Below are 7,311 nucleotides of genomic sequence, written 5' to 3'. Positions count from 1 at the left end.
CCATATACAGAGTTCTAGCTACAAGGCAGATGAGTCCAACTCGTCAATATATAGAGAGCTCCCTACATGCCAGAGTAGTACAATATTTCCATATACAGACATCTAGCTACATGGCAGATATGCCCAACATGTCTATATACTGAGAGCTACCTACATGGCAGATCAGTACAACATGTCCACAAACAGGGTACTAGCTACATGTCAGATGTTTCACACGTGTCCATTTAGTGAGAGTTAGCTACATGGCAGACAAGTCCAATATGTTCTTATACAGAGAGTTACCTACTTGGCAGATCAGTTCAACATTGCCATGTACAGGGAGCTAACTACATGGCAGATGAGTACAAAATGTCCATATACAGAGAGCTAGCTACATGATAGGGTAGTGCAACATTTCCATACACAGAATTTTAGCTACATGGCAGATGTGTCCCATGTGTCCATATAGTGAGAGCTACCGACTGGGCAGATCACTCCTACATGTCCATGTACAGTCTACTAGGTACATGGCAGATGTGTCCAACGTGTCCATATATTGAGATCTAGCTACATGGCAGACAAGTCTAATATGTTCATATACAGAGAGATACCTACTTGGGAGATCAGTCCAACATATCCATGTACAGAGAGCTAGCTACATGGCAGACAAGTCCAAAATTTTCATAAACAGAGAGCTAGCTACATGGCACGGTAGTGCAACATTTCCATATACAGAGTTCTAGGTAAATGGAAGATGTGTCCAATGTGTCCATATACTGAGAGCTACTTACATGACAGATCAGTCCAAAATATCCATGGACAGAGAGCTAGCTAAATGTCAGACGAGTCCAAAATGTCCATATACAGTGAGCTAGCTAGATGGCAGAGTAGTGCATCATTTCCATATACAGAGTTCATGCTACATGGCAGATGAGTCCAAAGTGTTCATATACTTAGAGCTAGCTACATGGGAGAGTAGTCCAACATGTCCATATAAAGAGTACTAGCTACCTGGTTACTGAGCCCAGCATGTCCATATACTGAGAGCTACCTACATGGCAGAATAGTGCATCATTTCCATATACAGATTTCAAGTTACGTGTCCGATGAATCCAAAATGTTCATATACTGAGGGCTAATTACATGCGAGATTAGTCGAACATGTCTATGTAAAGAGTACTAGCGACCTGGTTAGTGAGTGCAACATGTCTATATACTCAGAGATAGCTACATGGCAGACAAGTCTAATATAATCCTGTACAGAGAGCTAGCTTCTTGGCAGATCATTCCAACATATCCATCTACAGAGAGCTAACTACATGGCAGACAAGTCCAAAATGTCCATATAGAGAGAGCTAGCTACATGGAAGGGTAGTAGAACATTTCCATATACAGAGTTTTAGCTGCTTGGCAGATGTGTGCAATGTCTCCATATATTGAAAGCTATCTATATGGCAGAGTAGTGCAACATGTCCATATACAAGGTACTAGCTTCCTGGCTAATGAATCCATCATGTCTATAGACTGAAAGGTAGCTACATGGCAGACACATCTGAAATGTTCATATACAGAGAGCTACCTACTTGGCAGATCAGCGCAACATAGTCATGTACAGAAAGCTAGATACATGGCAGATGAGCACAAAATGTCCATATACAGAGAGCTAGCTACAGGGCATGGTAGTTCAACATTTCCAAATGCAGAGTTTTAGCTACATGGCAGATATGTCCAATGTGTCCATATTCTGAGAGCTACCTACATGGAAGATCAAGCCAAAATATCCATGCAGAGAGAGCTAGCTACATGGCAGAGTTATGCAACATTTCAATATACAGAGTACTAGCTACATGGCATATGAATCCAACATGTCCATATACTGTGAGCTAGCTAAATTGCTGGGAAGTCCAATATGTTCACATACAGAAAACAACCTACTTGGCAGATCAGTCCAACATAGCCATGTACAAAGAGCTAACTACTTGGCAGACGAGTCCAAAATGTAAATATACAGAGAGCTATCTACATGGCAGAGTAGTGCAACATTTCCACATGCAGAGTTCAAGCTACATGGCATAGGTGTCCAACTTGTCCATAGATAGAGAGCTAGCTACATGGCAAAGTAGTCCAACATGTCCATATACAGGGTACTAGCTACATGGCAGATGAATCCAACATTTCCATATACTGAGAGCTAGGTACATGGCAGACAAGTCCAATATGTTCATATACAGAGAGCTACCTACTTGGCAGATCAATGCAATATATCCATGTACAGAGAGCGAACTACATGGCAGATGAATCCAAAATGTAAATATACAGAGAGCTAGCTACATGGCAGGGTTGTGGAACATTTCCATATACAGAGTTCTAGCTACAAGGCAGATGATTCCAACTTGTCTGTTTACAGAGAGCTATACATGTTAGGTAATGCAACATTTTCATATACAGAGTTCTAGTTACATGGCAGTTGTGTCCAACGTGATCATATACTGAGGGCTAGCTACATGGCAGACAAGTCTAATATGTTCATATACAGAGAGCTACCATTTGGTAGATCAGTCCAACACATCTATGTACAGAGAGATACCTACATGGCAGACGAGTTCAACATGTCCATAAACAGAGAGCTAGGTACATGACAGAGTAGTGCAACATTTCCATATACAGAATTCTAGGTACATGGCAGATGTGTCCAACGTGTCCATATACTGAGAGCTAGCTACATGCAGTGTAGTCCAACATGTCCATTTACAGAGTACCAGCTACATGTCAGATGAATCCAACATGTCCATATACAGCGTACCAGATTCATGACAGATGAGTGCAACGTGTCCATATACTGAGAGCTAACTTCATGTCAGACCAGCCCAAAATGTCCATATACAGAGAGTTAGCTACATGGCAGGTAGTGCAACATTTCATATACAGATTTCTACCTTCAGGCAGATTTGTCCAACTTGTCTAAGTACAGAGAGCTAGTGTTAGTGTGTTTTCCTGGCCAAAAAACATTTTAAAAGCTTTGGAAAGCTTGTGTTTGCAAGAATGTCTTTTGGTTGACTTATAGGCATCTTGATTCTTTGAATAAAAAAGTCTCCTAGAAAATGCTTTCAAAGTAATAATTAGTAAGGACAGTTTAAAGAAACCCACGATTTAACAGGGAAAGCTTTTTCACATACAAAAATGAAACCTAAGCTTGCATTACACTAGTGAGAAGGTTTCTTTAAGGTTGTCATGATATAGGAAACTATTTTTTTGCTGTAATGGGAACATAGAAATAATATCGTGTTAGTGTGTTTTTCTGCCCAAAGAACATTTTGGGAGTTTTGGAAAGCTTGTGTTTGCCCGTTTCTTGATGTCACCATCATTCTATCAGTTAGAAAGTTCCTATCTCTTTCCAAAAGACGCCTTCATAAGCTTTTCGTACCCAGCAGTTTTTCAGTTTCAAGAAAAGGAATTTAATCATAAATTGAAATCAATAGCCTTCTTAGAGAGAAGGCTAATAATCCTAAAAGTGCTGTTTGGCAGGAATCTATAAACAATGTCGTTAGGCTGACTTACAGGAATCTTGACTCTCTGAATAAAAAAAGTCCCTAGAATCTGATTTCAAAGTAATAACTAGTAAGGGCAGGTTAAAAAACCCACGATTTATCAGGGAAAGCTTTTTTCACATACAGAAATGAAACCTAAGCTTGTATTACACTAATGAGAACGTATCTTTAAGGTTGTCATGATTTAGGAAACTATTTTCTTACTGTAATGGCAAGATAGAAATAATATGGTGTTAGTGTGTTTTCCTGCCCAAAGAACCTTTTAGAAGTTTTGGAAAGCTTGTGTTTGTCCATTTCTTGATTGCACCATAATTCTATCAATTCCAAAACTCCTATCTTTTTCCAAACACCCTTTCATACGCTTTTCGTACCAAGCAGGTTTTCAGTTTCAAGAAAAGGAATTGAATCCTAAATTGAAATCAATAGACTTAGAGAGAAGGCTAACAATCCTAAATGTGCTGTACGGCAGGAATCTACAAACAATGTCTTTTGCTTGAATTACAGGACTCTTGATTCTTTGAATTAAAAAAGTCTCCTAGAATCTGCTTTCAAAGTAATAATTAGTAATGACAGTTTAAAGAAACCCAAGATTTAACAGGGAAAGCTTTTTCACATACAGAAATGAAACCTAAGCTTGTATTCCACTAGTGAGAACGTTTCTTTCAGGTTGTCATGATTTAGGAAACTATTTTTTTGCTGTAACGGCAAGATAGAAATAATATGGCTTTAGTGTGTTTTCCTGCCCAAAGAACCTTTTAGAAGTTTTGGAAAGCTTATGTTTGCCCGTTTCTTGATGTCACCATCACTCTAACAGTTACAAAGTTCCTATCTCTTTCAAAAGACACCTTCAAACGCTTTTCTTACCAAGCGTGTTTTAAGTTTTACAAAAATGAATTGAATCTTAAATGGAAATCAATAGCTTTTTTAGACAGAAGGCTAACAATCCTTAATATGCTGTATGGCAGGAATCTATAAATAATGTCTTTTGGTTGAATTACAGGAATCTTGACATTTTGAATAAAAAAGTCTCCTAGAATCTGCTTTCAAAGAAATAACTAGTAAGGACAGTTTAATGCAACCCACGATTTAACTGGGAAAGCTTTTTCACATACAGGAATGAAACTCAAGGTTGAATTACACTAAAGAGAACATTTCTTTAATGTTGTCATGGCAGATGAGTCCAACTTGTCTATATACAGAGCTAGACACTTGGCATACTAGCGCAACATTTCCATATACAGAGTTCTAGCTACATGACAGATGTGTCCATCGTGTCCATATACTAAGAGCTAGCTACATGGCAGAGTAGTCCAACATGTCCATATACAGGGTACAAGATACATGTCATATGTGTCCAATGTATCCATATACTGAGAGCTACCTACATAGCAGAGTAGTCCAGCATGTCCATATAAAGTATACTTGCTACATGGCAGATGACTCCAACATGTCTATATACCAATAGCTAGCTTCATGGCACATAATTCCAATATGTTCATATACAGATAGGTACCTACTTGGCAGATTAGTCCAATATATCCATGTACAGAGAGCTAGCTACATGGCAGAAGTGTCCAAACTTTCCATATACTGAGAGCTAGCTACATGGCAGGGTAGTGCAACATTTCCATACACAGAGTTCTAGTTAAATGTCAGACAAATCCGCTATGTTCATAAACAGAGTGCTAGCTTCATGGCAGATCAGTCCAACATATCCATGTACAGAGAGCTAGCTACATGGCAGGGTAGTGCAACATTTCCATATACAGAGTTTTAGTTAAATGTCAGACAAATCTGCTATGTTCATACACAGAGTGCTAGCTTCGTGGCAGATCAGTCCAACATATCAATGTACAGAGAGCTAGCTACATGACAGAGGAGTGCATCATTTGCATGTACAGAGGTCTAGCTACTTAGCAGATATATCCAACCTGTCATATAAATATATGTATATTTATATGTATATACTTATACAGAGAGCTAGATACATGGCAGAGAAGTCCAACATATCCATATATAGAGTACTACCTACAAAGCAGATGATTCCAACTTATCTATATATAGAAAGGTAGCTATATGGCAGAGTAGTGCATCATTGACATATACAGGGTTCAAGGTACACGGTAGATGAGTCCAAAGTGTTCATATACTGAGACCTAGCTACATGGCAGAGTAGTCCAATATGTCCATATACAGGGTACTAGCTACATGGCAGATGAGTCCATCATGTTCAAATACTGAGAGCTAGCTACATGGCAGACAAGTCCAATATGTTCATATTCAGAGAACTACCTACTTCGCAGATCATTCCAACATATCCATGTACAGAGAGCTATTTACATGACAGACGAGTTCAAAATGTCCATATACAGAAACCTAGCTACATGCCAGTGTAATGTAACATTTCCATATACTGAGTTCTATCTACAAGTCAGACGAGTCCAACTTGTATATATACAGAGAGGTAGCTACATGGAAGAGTAGTGCAACATTTCCATATACAGAGTTCTAGTTACATGATATTTGTGTCCAACGTGTCCATATATTGAAAGCTAGATACGTGTCAGAATAGTCTAACAAGTCCATATACAGGGTACTAGCTACATGATAGAGGAGTCCAACATGTACATATACTGAGAGCTAGCTACATGGCAGACAAGTCCAAAAAGCCCATATACAGAGAGCTACCTATATGGCTGGTGAGTGCAACATTTACATATACAGAGTTCTAGCTACAAGGCACATGAATCAAACTTGTCGATATAAAGAAAGCTAGCTACATGGCCGAGTAGTGCAACATTTCCACATTCAGAAATCTAACTACATGGCAGATGTGTCCAACATGTCCATATAATGAGAGCTAGCTACATAGCAAAGTAGTCCAACATGCCCATATACAGAGTACTAGCTACATAGCAGATGAGTCCAACATGTCCATATACAGAGAGTTAGCTACATGGAAGGGTAGTGCAACATTTCCATATACAGAGTTTTAGCTACATAGCAGATGTGTCCAATGTCTCCATATATTGAGAGCTAGCTATATGGCAGAGTAGTCCAACATGTCCATATACAATGTACTAGCTTCCTGGCTAATGAGTCCTTCATGTCTATATACTGAGAGGCAGCTACATGGCAGACATGTCTAGTATGTTCATATACAGAGAGCTACCTACTTGGCAGATCAGTCCAACATAGTCATGTACAGAAAGCTAGATACATGGCAGAGGAGCACAAAATGTCCGTATACAGAGAGCTAGCTACAGGGTACGATAGTTCAGCATTTCCATATGCAGAGTTTTAGCTACATGGCAGATATGTCCAATGTGTCCATATTCTGAGAGCTACCTTCATGGAAGATCAACCCAAAATATCCATGCACAGAGAGCTAGCTACATGGCAGAGTTGTGCAACATTTCAATATACAGGATACTAGTTACATGGCATATGAATCCAACATGTCCATATACTGTGAGCTAGCTAAATGGCAGGGAAGTCCAAAATGTTCACACACAGACAAAGACCCACTTGGCAGATCAGTCCAACATAGCCATGTACAGAGAGCTATCTAAATGGCAGAGTAGTGCAACATTTCCACATACAGAGTTCGAGCTACATGACAGAGGTGTCCAACTTGTCCATAGACTGAGAGCTAGCTACATGGCAGAGTAGTCCAACATGTCCATATACAGGGTACTAGCTACAAGGCAGATGAATCCAACATTTCCATATACTGAGAGCTAGGTACATGGCAGACAAGTCCAATATGTTCATATACAGAGAG

This window comes from Chrysochloris asiatica, unplaced genomic scaffold (assembly GCF_000296735.1).
Source record: "Chrysochloris asiatica unplaced genomic scaffold, ChrAsi1.0 scaffold00107, whole genome shotgun sequence".
Lineage (NCBI taxonomy): Eukaryota > Metazoa > Chordata > Mammalia > Afrosoricida > Chrysochloridae > Chrysochloris > Chrysochloris asiatica.
The sequence above is the reverse complement of the archived record's forward strand: the minus strand, read 5'-3'. Positions refer to the sequence as shown.